General features: G+C 42.7%; 1 long non-coding RNA gene across 1 annotated transcript; it reads right to left on the reverse strand.

Annotated features, from left to right (window-relative positions):
• Positions 1-1046: 1046 nt before the first annotated feature.
• Positions 1047-3942, reverse strand: LOC120687849. The gene is made up of 3 exons (XR_005680885.1): positions 3711-3942; positions 1237-1287; positions 1047-1154 (listed from the first exon to the last, which is right to left on the reverse strand). It is a non-coding gene; the product is annotated as an uncharacterized LOC120687849 (long non-coding RNA).
• Between the last annotated feature and the right edge of the window lie 9617 nt (positions 3943-13559).

Raw genomic sequence — 13559 nt, forward strand, 5'->3', positions numbered from 1 at the left:
GCTAGGCGTCGCCGGGTAGCTCCCAAGGTTGTGGTGAGCAATGGCAAGTTTGTTGCGGCTTCGATCGTGTGCCAAGAGGGCGCATGATCATATAGTGGAGAAGAGGAGATAGCTTGACCTTGGGGTCACTACGAGCTTCCTCAATGGAGAGTAGGATTCACACGTGGGTGCACGGGGTGAATCCGAACTTCGGTCAAACAAATCACCGTGTCTTCATCGCATCATCTCTATTTCGGTTTGATTTACTTACCTTGCATTTATAGTTTTGAGTTTGAATTGTGCTTCCGCTCGATCTACTTGGGTGTGCTCTACTTGTGTGTAAGGACTTGTTTATATTGTTAGAAATACTCTGCAAGACACATATCCCAAGTTTCTTATAAGTTCAAGCTCGAGAGGGGACTTGTTCCGGCTGACTAGGCTGTCTGCCTGCATAGACCGGTCTGACCGGTCTGGTAGACCGGTCTGACCGGTCCAGGCAGTCCCAGCAGGGACGAAGCGCCAAATTTTGAAGAAACGCCTATTCACTCCCCCTCTAGGCTACGACATTGCGTGATCAAGATCCTTTCAGAATCCTCTATAGGGTCAACACAACCATCATTCTCATGATTCACAGTAGAGGAGCTTGCTTCCCCATGTAAGTTCCATGTTATGTACCCTTTTAGAAACCCATCACATATCAGGTGCTCGCGTACACTACTTGCATCTCTCCAAAATGAGTTAACACACTTTTTGCAAGGACATAAGATCTTGTTTCCTACAGCTGAATTTCTAAATGCAAAAGCTAGGAAACTATTCACCCCTTGCAAATATGCCTTCGTGTGCCTACATGCAATATTTTGGTTAAACCCCATGTTAACTACAGCAACAATTTTAGTATTTGTGAAACTATTGTGTTGTACCAGCCGCACAATTGATCCACGATTTATCCATGTTTCTTTATGAGGAGATCAAGGAGCTCTCAGATTATATCTTTGGATACTAAAAAATTCAAAAAATAGATATTGTACACACAACAAATCAGAATATTAGAATACGACAATACGAGAGAAAGGGATAGCAACTACAGAATCATACCTTCACCAAGGCCTTCACCAAGTTCTCAGCTAGGGTACCAACTGCTAATAATGCTTGCAAGATGAGCACCAGCCCGTTCCCTAAAGATAGGCAATCAGGTTTGAAAAAAAAACAATCTATACACCTTGAAACAAAAAGAGTACTGAAAATTGAGGTATTTACCTTAGTCTGCAATGCAAATTTTTGGTGTAGTGCAGGTCTAAAGATCAGCAGCTGAAGCAATAAAGAAGTGCATGGTTAGAGAAAAAGTCAAGCAACCACTTCAATATGCATCATGGAAGAATGGTAGATTCACACACTCACACTAGATTCATGGACACATTAAAGCAAGACACCCCATGCCATATAGTTTTTCTTAAGTTGTAAAACTTCTAAGACAAAAAAATACAGATGGTTAAAGCACAGGCATATCCAAATCTATTAACAGAGCTTGGTTTTACTGATCTTATAGATCCAATTTGCATCTAAATTCGCAATTCAGTACTCAGTGCAACAAATTTGCCAAATATACCAAACAAATAATAGGGACACCTCATCTGACATTGAACGTTTGAATCAAAAACTGAAAGAGTAAGGGATTCCAAGCAGTGGAGGTTAAATAATTAAATTGACCAACATAACAATCAGCTGATGGGGAGATAGATGGGGAGACGAACGTGGGGGCTGAGGGGGAAGCTCACCAGATTTGGGGGAAGACAGATGGGGAGATGGACGTGGGGGCTGAGGGGGGAAGCTCACCAGATTTGGGGGAAGCCGACGGAGGAAGTGCTAGGTGGCTGGCGGAGGCAGGCCCGTGGCCGGCGGCCAGCGAATTGACGGCCAGGGTCCGGCCGGCAGCCGGCGGAGGCGCGTGGACACCGGAGGCAGGGTGTGGCGGCTAGCGGAGGCAGGCGTGGTCGGCGGAGGTAGGGTGTAGCGGTCGGCGAAGGCAGGTCTGGCGGCCGGTGGAGGCAGCGCCAGCGCACAACAAGACCAGCACAGAACAAATGTTTGACCAGGGGAAGGGTTTGGATTGGGCGGTTGCAGTTTTGGATGGGGCGGATGCACGTCTTGGATGTGGCAGCCGCGAAATTTTGGTGCTCCCGCGCGCGGCGGCAGCGTTAGGCAAGATGAAGGAGCGAGCGGCGGCACAGCAGAAAGCAAATCAGATAGTTAGGGTTTTCTTTTTCTCAACTGACATGTGGGCCAGTTCCAAAATATTAAGCGCGCTAGTGAGATCCATTTGGCGCGCGCGGGAGCACCTGCGAGGCAAACGGGTGGGCATATTTGCCGACTGACATTTAGATGCTATATTAGCTTATGCCGACCAATTGTCAGATGGTACATAGCAACTAAATACCGACCGATTGTCGCTTGGTACATCTTGTATTGCCGACTGACCGTTTGTTGAAAACTTATAGCAACCAACATTTGTCGATATTACTGGAGTTTTAGCGACTCACGTCTGACGCTAATCTAGTGTTGTGGTATAGTGTTCCTTTCTCCTTTTCTTAAGTCTCGGGCAGCGACTTGACGAACTCGGCACAGACGACCTCGATTGAATTCTGATCGCGATGATATGCAGTGTTAGTGCATGAATGCAAGATTTTTGAAGAGTTGAAGCACAATTTTACTCCCTTATAAAGTTGTAATCCAACACCTCACAAACTTATAAACCCTCACCACATTTTATTCCTAATTATTTAAGACTAAACAAATTTTTAACACTTAATTAAGATTAACTAAATTATTCTACTTATGACAAATCTTAATTTTATTTTACTAATATTTCTAATTATTCCAAATAAATACTTAAGAGTTACCTAAATTTAATTTTCAAAAAGAATAAGGATTTAAATATTCATTTAAAATACTTTATGAATAAAGGAATTAAATAAATAGAAATCCTTATTCAAAACCTAGGGTTTTGATATTTTTGATGCATAAAAGGAAAATCACATAAACCTAAAAAAATTGGTTTCATTATTTTGGGATTTATCTACAGTTTATAGCACATATAAAACAAGTTAATAAGAAATAAATAAAATCTAAACTAGATTGATTTGCACTAAACCCCTTGAACTTTCTAACCCTCTTAACACTACCCTTTCCTCTCTTCCTCTCTTCCTCTCTCTTACAGGTGGGGCCAGACCTTCCCCTGCCCTTTCTCTTCTTCTCTGTTCTCCCTCCGCACGCACGGCAGGGGAGCAGCAGCTCCGGCGGCTTGCCGACGGCGCCTACGCCGGCGGCCGGCGGCCAGCCCAGGCACGCGGCCCTGGTCCCCCTCTCCTCTCGCCACCCGCGCCCCCAAACCCCCAAATCCCAGTGCGCCCCTGCGAGGAAAGCAATCGGCGGCGGCGGCCCGCCATGGCCAACGCCGGCCGGCCAGGGCGGTGCCTCCCAGCGCCTGAATGGGGGCTCGAGGAGCACCAACACCGCCCCACAAACCTATTCCAGACATCAATCAGGCCCCAGGACCGCCGGAGCACAGGGCTCCGCGGCGACCACGGTGACAGCACCTGTCCATGACGGCTCGCGCGTTCCGGCCGCCCGCGACCACGAACCGGCCAGAAAGCACTTGCTACACCATCCTCTCCCTCATTACCTCTCCTAGACACCCTAAACACAGCCCAAAACGTTGGGAACCTAGAGCTCACCGGCGACCCAACTTCTCTGCTCGACGGCGAATAGAACAGAGATGGCGATGGCGCTGCAGCAGCGGTGGTCGGTGGTAGGGTCAAGAACCTCTTCAAATCGGTCGAGGGATAACTGCTGGTGGTGTGTGTGCGAGGGATTTGAGTGGGGCGAAGAAACAACAACGAATTTTGATGAGGAACAGAGAGCTCGGTTTGGGGAAAAATGGCGAAAGGAACGCGATGACCGCAGTATTTGTTCAAAAAATCTTACCGTGATTCGGTTGCCAGCACCTGCCGGAAGGACGTGTATCTGCTGCATGCTCGACGCGTGAGAACTTTGACTGAATCTTCTAAATCAGATGTTGTTTAGTGAAAACTCCGGACTTTGAGCCTCTGGTTTTCCGAATTCCGCTACCAAACTTTGAAATCGGCAAAAATAAAAGTTGTATCCCTAACATTTATCTTAAACTTTCCTTTCAGGCACCTCCTCAAATTCAGCCTCTAAGTTGTTCAAAACTGGAGTTGAATATATTAGGTTCAGGCTGCTTTCAGTCAAACTTCATCAAACCTGCCAATTTGAATATATTTTTGTCATATTTCTGTTCACAAAATGCAAAATTCGCCCAACAACAAAGTTGTATATCTGACATTTGAAATTCGCCCAACAACAAAGTTGTATATCTGACATTTGGCTATATTTTTATTTTCAGGCACAAATTCAAATTCAATCTCCATATAGACAAAATTTGCTCTTTGACAGACTCAATCTGTCAATGACAGACCCAATTTGCCAATGACAGACTCAACAATGCAAATCGGAGCTTTGATTAAAAATATGATTCTTCACATTTTCTACTGAACTACTCGACCAAGATAATTCTTGGTACCCCAATTTTGTTTCCATTCCACCATATTTCAAAGTCTGCATACAAATTTATTTAGAAAGTGGATTCAAACTTGGTTGACCATCGCTGTTTCAGACTAGCAGTTTTCAGATTATAGTCAATGAACTCCAATTTCTCTACTTTTGCTTTTATGAGACACAACTTGGATTCGGCTCCAACAATGCTTCCACTAAGTTTTAAATACTTCAAACTTTCCATTCCATATTTTTATTGAATTTTTCGACATTGGGAGCTTAAAATGTTGACTTGGTCAACTTTAACCCCCCAAAATGACATCTGTCTCACAATGACTCATTTATCTCTAAATGCTTTGCTTTACAACTTAATAAGCATCTTAGGAACTTAATCACCTTGGGTGTTACATCGTTCCCCCTTAAAAAGAATCTCATCCCGAGATTCGAGGTGCTATCTTCCTTTTTTGAACAATGGAAAGGAAAATGTAACATCACTTCCTTTATTACACTTTATAAGAAATATTCTGTGGCCGTTAGTGTACATATATTACAAATGTCTGTCCATTTTCAAACCTCTTCAAAGAGCTCAGGATACTTAGCTTCTAAATATTCTGCCTGTTCCCAAGTAGCCTCTTCTTCGGTATGGTAATTCCATTGTACCTTAAAAGGTCTCTTAGTGCGAGTATCACGAGTTTTCTGATCCAAAATCTTGATCGGCTTTTCCTCATAGGTTAGATCAGATTCGATCTCAAGATCTGGATCTTTAATTATTTTTTCTGGTACTCGAACACATTTCTTTAGTTGAGATACATAAAAGACGTCACGTATCATGGATAATTGGATAGTTAGCTCCAAACGGTAAGTTTTATATTTCATGAAAAAAATTTAAAATTATGATACGAATTAAAAAACATCCATTATTTCATGCAGTAGTATTTCAAATTCAAATTAGATCAATTCATATTTCATGTTTCATGATTTTATACAAAAAAATATATTATTTCATGCGTTTGAAACTCAAATTTAATTTATATCAACTAATTAATTTTGATCAGGTGTTTAACAAAATTTTAATGAATTTCCTTTAAATAACTTGCCAAAATGACTCAACAATTTTTGGTTCATGATTTTATGCGAAACAAAACCTAATATTTCAAGCGTTCAAGTTCAAATTTAAAATATTGATTTCAATGAGTGCAAAAAAAAATTCACATATTTAAAAAACATAGAACGAACTCAAAAATTAACCAAAATTTCACAAGACACATATTTAGTTGTTGGTTGTCTATACAAAAAGTTTCGAAGTGAAAACCAGATGCTACTGTCATTTCGACTACAAATCCTGCAGGATACTACGCATCTCTCTGAAACTTCTTCGGAGATCCTCCGGTTTCTAAGTAGCGTTCGTTACACCTTGTCCGAAACACTGTTAATTGTTTTTTTCACACTCTCCCCATATGAAATCATGACATTCTGACAAGTCCCATGATTTTTCGACATCGTTTGTTATCTTTTATTTTTTTCAAACGTCCGGGCACAGGTTTGCGATCAAGTTTCATGATCAAGATGTTTCAATTTGAAGTCCTTTCCCGGATGTGGCTTTAGTTTTGATTCAATAACTTGAATATCACTTTTCGTTTCAGTTATTTCAAAATTTCGACCCACTTCCAACTAAAATTTAACTTCGATCGATAATTCCCGCAAACAAAAAATGACAAAATATAGTAAATAAACTTATAAAAGCTGTCATATATCATTAGGGAATAACTTTTCAAGTTAGAGGAGAGAAGAAAAAAATTTGGAATTCAAAAAGGAAAAAACCTGATTTGCTGAGTGCTGGACTTCTGGCACTCGGCAAACACTGCTTTGCCGAGTGCCTAAAGAGGTCGCTTGGCAAATCGAGCACTTTGCCGAGTGCCACCGGAGGGCACTTGGCAAAGAAACAACTATGCCGAGTGTCTCCCGTTCTGCACATGGCAAAGAGTACTTAACACCGTCAATCCATCCCACGGTCGGCGCACGGTCGGCGCGCGTGTGGTGCATGTGCGCCTATTTTGTCGAGTGCGGGCCTCAGGCACTCGGCAAAGGCTGGTAACGATATGTGCTTCTTCTTTGCCGAGTGCCGATACTTGACAAACCCTGGATATGCCGTGTGCCGAGATTTCGCCGAGTTTCTTATGTTTGGCACTCGGTAAAGATCCGAGCACACGACAAAGTACAGTTTTCCGATAGTGTAATAAAGCATCCTCGACCAACTTGTATTTTCGTGTGGCACATATCCATCCTTGACATGTATCTAGGAATCTTCTATCGGAGGGAGAGAGAGAGAGAGCGCTGCTAGTTGCCCTGTTAGCATGCCACCTCACCATTAGAAGACCACGTGGAGGCATGGGGACCTGCCGTGTACCACTTTAAAAAAGTTAAGGGGTTAAAATTGTATTTAGAAGTTCTTGAATCTACATGACATAAGGTATGGCTAGCTATTTTACTAGCTATTATGACGTGGGCAGCAAAAAAGTAGGAGAAAAAGTAGTCACTAACGACGAACAAATAGTCTATCTATTTCACGTATTCCAAGAATCTAGAGAGAAGCTTGTGGGTCCACTAGAACAAAAAGGTATAAAATAGTCATTTCTTTTATCTCTCACCTCCACGTCAGCTAGCTACCTATAGCTAGCATCATTACGGACGTCCTCACAAGATAACTTGTTAAGTTTATGAACCGACAGTTGTATTTTACTCTTTGAGATAATTTAATACTATAATAACCATTCTTACTACAGCTAGGGTTGATGCTACTCCCTCCATTCAGTTTTGATAGATATATTTCCATATGACACAATGACCAAGGGCACCACAAGTGTGCTTATCAATCTAATAAATGCCACAAACTTTTTTGTTGGTCATCCAATGTTTTAACTAGGAACTCCTTGTAACTAGTGCTATTTATTGCCAATACCCATGCTAATAGTAAATATAGCTATCATTTTTGAACATTTAAGTTTTTGAAATATAGCTATCAAAAGTGAATAGAGGGAGTACTTAAGAAGTTATCATACATTATACTCTCACTATTTTAATTGCTCCATCCGTTCCAAAACTAAGTGTTCATTTAGCATTCAAATTTAGTCCCATAAAGAGTGTTCTTTAGCTCATAATCAGATCCATCTAATTAAAGAAATATCAAATACTAAGAAAAAAATGTACAGAGAAATATATTGAGCCAACCAAATGCTTAGTAGAGATATTACCTTTTCTAGTTCCAACATATGCATTTGTTGAGGATCTAGAAAATCAAAATAAATAACGCAGTTTCCAAGCACAACTAATATAAATAATTAGATGTAACAAGGTCTTTCTCATAATTTAGTAATATGTCCGAAATTTTACAAACAAATAGTCTTTTCGGGATGGAGGGAGGAGTTCATTATGAGGATGTTAAATATTATCTTTGATTTTAAAAATAGTTTGCATAAAATATTTATTTTAAAAAATAGTTTGCATGAAATAGTTAGTAGTTAAAATATGAGATTAAGTTATGTATCCAAAATGGTTCCAGAGAAGATGTTTGAAATTAAAGTTCCTATATTGAATCCTCTGGGATAATCTAGAGGTTGTTTATGGCAATCGAACTTTTTTCTTGAAGAAATTGGGAGGAGAAGCCATCAACTGGTTACATATTTATAAAAATATAAAGTACGTGAAATGGGGAAAAAATCAGCCACAAAATGAATGAGAAAGATTACACTAAGGATTCTAGTCGGTCACTAATCCCTGGAAACCACTTTTTGTTTGCTCTATGAATTAGCATGGTAAAGTCAAAGTTTAACTTTGTCTTGCAAATATCAAGACAGGGCTGCAGAGTTTGGAACTATATTGAATAATTCTCTAATAATGTTTGGAATGATCTACGTGCAGTATGTTCCTCGTTCTTGGCTGATATGGTTTCAACTATTTGGCTTATCGGTATAGGTGGTTTCTTTTAGCTAACTGAGCCATCAGATATATAAATTATTATCTCATACGGCAAGAGTTCCAGTTCGATTGTTTTTTTACTTTCAAGCTTCATGTTTACATCACTCACGTTATTACAATGAGTAGATGTTTTTAATTAAATTCTGTTGCCTGGTTGTTAGCCATTACTTTGCTCATGGCGAAAGCATGCAGTGGAGAAGGTAATGCTGCTGAGCGATTGTTTTTGAAGAAACTAGACTCAATATTCTAGATGAAATATATCATGCACAAGTTTTCTTTTTTTTTTTTGTGATGATGAAAATTTATTTAAATCTAAACTGAAAATACCTATCATTTGGTTGATTTGTTGATTATGATGTGCATGTCAATGATTTAGAAACCCTTACATACCTATCTCCATTTCGTTCAACAAATTCGATCAATTAGGCTACAACAAAGACCACTTGGATCTGTCCAGATAATTTTGTTTTGTGTCACTGGGTAATAAATTTATGTAGAATCAGTCGTGCCAACAAGAATCTGGGCCGCAACGGGTACGGTGGATGTGTTTCATTAGCTTGAAGGCCGCAACATGGTACTATCATGTCGCATATAGTATCCCGAATTAAATATGGTTCTTCCCTGTCCAGGCCGCAATTCATATAGATAGGCCATAAAGATTGACAGAGATTTTTTGTATTTGGGAAGAAATGTGAGAGAGTTGGTTGGAAGATTATTGAAGCAGTATGGTCAGTCATTATGTTATTAAAGTTTAGGCAACTATTCACAAAAGAACTTGGCTCGAGTTTTTTTTTTAAGATCACACGAAAATAAGTTACGCAAAAATGATAATACATTTGTTTCACCAACTAAATATCATTTTTTATTCAAAACCGTATACCATCGCTACCTGCACATGCTGCTTCCTAAAAGGGGGGTTATTATTTGCTGATCGTTAGTGGCAGTGTACTACGTCGCCTGCCCAGAAAGCATCATGCAATATACCAGTGAGCCGATAGCCCAACAGCATTCGAGGAACAACTTTTGCACAATCCAAATTTCATAACCGATTTAAATTTAAAGTTTCAGAATTAGGGAAAACAAGGGTAGATATTATTCCGAACTGATGATAAATATTAAATAAAAGGTTTGTTTCCTGTGCACATAACTCTAACAAATTATAAGGAAGCTAGATCTGACTGTGGCCACAAAAGCTTTTTATAGCTCATGAAACTCGTTCATGAAAATTGAAATTTTAATTGAAATTTATGCAAATATTCAAATTGTGCCAAAAAGTGACGACGGAGGGTACAATCGCTCATGTATAGCCCAGGCTCTCCATCTAGTCCTGTCCGTTACCTCCATCTCCAGCGCCGATACCTACCAGGGAAGAATAGAATCAGTGACACAGTTACCATAAAGTTGAAGCAACGAGCGGGAATTCAGATAAATGTCAACCACTATAGCTTTTTAGTACCCACATTATGTAATCAAACAGTATTTACAATATATAAAACAAAAGTTGTATATTAGAAGACCATATATACAAAATTCGGAATGATGCACATGGTGATCTATGTACACAACTACACAAGAGCACTCCAAACTGACCATACATAATCATAATATATTCACCATATATATGTGAACATAAACATGATATGTAATTCAACTAACTCACCACAGCATAAAAAATGGGAACTATGAGCACATGCACTGCAAAGTAATAAAGGGAAGCAACAAATAACAAAAATACGCGATAACATAATCACTTGATTAATTTCTGAAGAATAAATGACAAGTAAGAAAGCAGTGACTGAAAATACAAAAATATTCAAGAAATATGCTTGCTGAGTGTAATGGAACTAAATACCATAACTGAAATTAGGATGATACTTGGTCAGAAGGTTTAACTCCCCAAGGTTTCCCAACTTACTTCTTTACAACTACAGATGAAAGCACTACACAGCAAATGGAAAACATCTAGGTCAGATTTGACTTTGATAAGGCTACCATTTTTCCAAGCTTATGCTTTTTGATGCCTCAAACCTTCAAGTACAAGTTGTAGTATCTGAACTCACGCACTATCTCACACCACCAAACTCGCGCGCACACACACCGACGCATGCTGCACGCGAGCTAGATCTACAACCTATACCTAGAAGCTTCATGTGGCTGAGAGGTATCCGAAGTCACCAGGCTTTGCACATGATGGGCACGTCACCCTGACCATTATATATATATGGCGCATCCACGCGTGAGTCAGCCACAGAATAGATCTACAGGAGAAATAGGGGAAAACCCGGGTGGGAATCGTGAGTCAAGCAGCGCTCGAACTCACAACCGGCGGCTCCCCAACCTGGAGCGATTGTCGCTCGAGCTAGGTCTCATTCCTAGGCTTCTATTTGATATTAATATTAGATACAAAAAATTAAACATGGCACCATTTTGTGCAGATTCAAATTAAATTATCTGATATTATTAATACATATCCCTCATCGCAATGCATCAAACATCATACACTAATCAGAACAAGTGCAAGGCAAGCTGGAGAACCATGAACAGAACCCAAGACATTGATCTCAACATTGGGAGAATCCAATATGCTAATTGCTAGCTGCAGGAGTACTGGTTCTCTCAGTCCCACGACTGCAGTTATCATTTGAAGAAATTCAATTCTCATCCGAAATCTAGGGGATGAGCTACCTCACTAGAAAAGGAGATCTTAGTACCAGTTGAAAACAGGCTTTAGTCCTGGTTCTCCAACCAGTGCTAGCAAAGTGAGACCAAAAGTGTCTATCTTTGTCACCGGGTAAATCACCCGGTGCCTAAAACCTCTTTTGGTACTAGTTGGAATACCAATGGGTACCAAGGGCCGCTATGCCCGTTCCCTCCCATCCTTTCCCGTTCCCTCACATCCGCTCCCGTTCCCCTCCGATCCTCCACTAACAGTACCAACAATTCATTCGAAAGAATGTACCACAAATATTGAATCGACCCAAACAAAATACTCATAGATCCCACAAATCATTCAAAGAATAGTTCACAAGATAGATACAATCCATACAATCCCACATGCATCTCTATTTCAGAAAAGTAAGGAAAAAAAGAAAAAAATCACCCACGATAGGTTCCCGTCCGGCTCCCGTGGCGGCGGCGGCCCGCGCCCTCCCCCAACGGTGACCTATGGTCAGCTACCCATGCGCTCCATGGCTGGGGCCAGCTGCCCCTGCACCTGCGCCCCATGGCCGGATCCCGCAACGACGACGCGGCGGTCGGCTGCCCGCGTGCCAGTGCCCCACAGCCAGCTCCCGCAGACCCACGCAGTGGCGGCGATGGCCGGCTCCCGCAGCAGTGGCGGCCAGCATGCCCCATGGCGGCGGTCGGCTCCCACGCACTCTAGAGATAAGGTAGGGGAGATGAGAGGTGGAGAATGAGAGATGAGAGAGATGAGCTGGTGGCCAGGGACTTAAAATATCGAGGAGGGAGAGAGGGCGGCCATCTTTTTTGTGCCGGCTGCTTGTTTCAACCGGTGTTGAAACTCATGTTTTAGTCCCGGTGTATGCTATCACCCGGAACTAAATCATCTTTCCTTCATTGGTCTGGGGTAGTGGCACTGTCCGGTGCTGATTCTTAATCGTTGGTACCGGATTGTGCTACGACCCGGTACCAAAAGTTCTCTCTCTAGGCACCTCGAGCCATTGGTCTAGGCTTAAAGTACCAGCTACAATTGCAGCCGGTACTGATGTGACTCACATCAGTACCGGCTGCAATTGCAGCTGATATTTTTAGTCTGGACCGAAGGCCTGATTTCTAGTAGTATAGCTCGGTCGATTATGAAATAAAAGAATAATATCTTTTCATACATGCATGCATAAACAGTGGGGAGATACTTATGAAGCTAGGTGATACTATATATATACCTTGACGATAAAAGCTTCTGTATGGATATAATGCTTCAATCCCATACCCATCGCACAGCCTCTTGGACTTGTCGGTCTGCAGATCCACCTCAATGATCCCAGCTTCAGTGCGCACGAATACAACGTTATCTTCCACTCCCAAAATCCAGATTAGGTAGTAGTCACCGAAAATCGGCTCCGGGGGAGCCAACTCGGCATACAAGAATGTCTCCCTGTTTATCACCCACAGCTCCCTGTCATTACCATCGTACCCATGGAGCACCCACAGCTGGAGGCTTAAGCCACACGCGGCGACCACCCCAAGCCTGCCGTCCTCCGCCTCCATCACCTGCACATGTGCATGCTCTGCATCGAAAATGTAAGCTGGCTGCCTGATCAGGTACAGCCTCTGCGAATCCAGCTCGAAGGCTAGGATGCTATTCTGAATCATCCCCGACGGTAAGGCCATCGTCCAGTACAGCACGTTATTCTGCAGCAGAACGACGGGCCTCTGGGTGATCAGCAATGGAGAGAAGTCGCCGGAGGCCACCTCGTTCCACAATTCCTGCTCCGAGGAGTAAAGGTAGACCACCGTCGTCTCGCCTTCCCATTCCAAGTACGGGGTGACGACAAACAGGACGCTCAACGGGCAGTCGTCGTGGCAGTTGCTGTGGCCTTCTTCTTGCCCGTTGGTGCAGACCAGGGCAGCGTTACTAAACCTGTATTGGAGTTGGTCTTCCTCGTCCATGCCATGGTCATGCGGCGGCGGCGCATCAATGTACCTCCGGCGCCCAGCCATGGGCTCCCAGACAAGGAAGCGGAGCCGGTCAGGGCTTCGGAGCAGGACCCGGCCGTGGCGGCTGTCAACGACGCGCCAACCGGCCTCCTCCATGGGGTCAAAGGCCGCCGCGGAGACGCGGTCCGGCGAGTCGCCAACAGGGAGGAAATTGTTGGGGAGGTTGCCGTCGTCGTGAAAGAAGCCCAGCAGGGGAGGCGTCATGTGGTGATGCTCACGGAACGTCCGGAGGAAGTCGGGCCTGGTGATGACGCGGCGCAAGCCCTTGCCGGCGAGCGAGGCACGGGCGAGACAGGTCGGGTGAGGTGGGACGCGGAGGAGGATCTGCGCGAGGGCGTCGTCCGGGAGAGATTCCGTCG

This window comes from Panicum virgatum, chromosome 9N (genome assembly GCF_016808335.1).
Source record: "Panicum virgatum strain AP13 chromosome 9N, P.virgatum_v5, whole genome shotgun sequence".
NCBI classification, from domain to species: Eukaryota; Viridiplantae; Streptophyta; class Magnoliopsida; order Poales; family Poaceae; genus Panicum; species Panicum virgatum.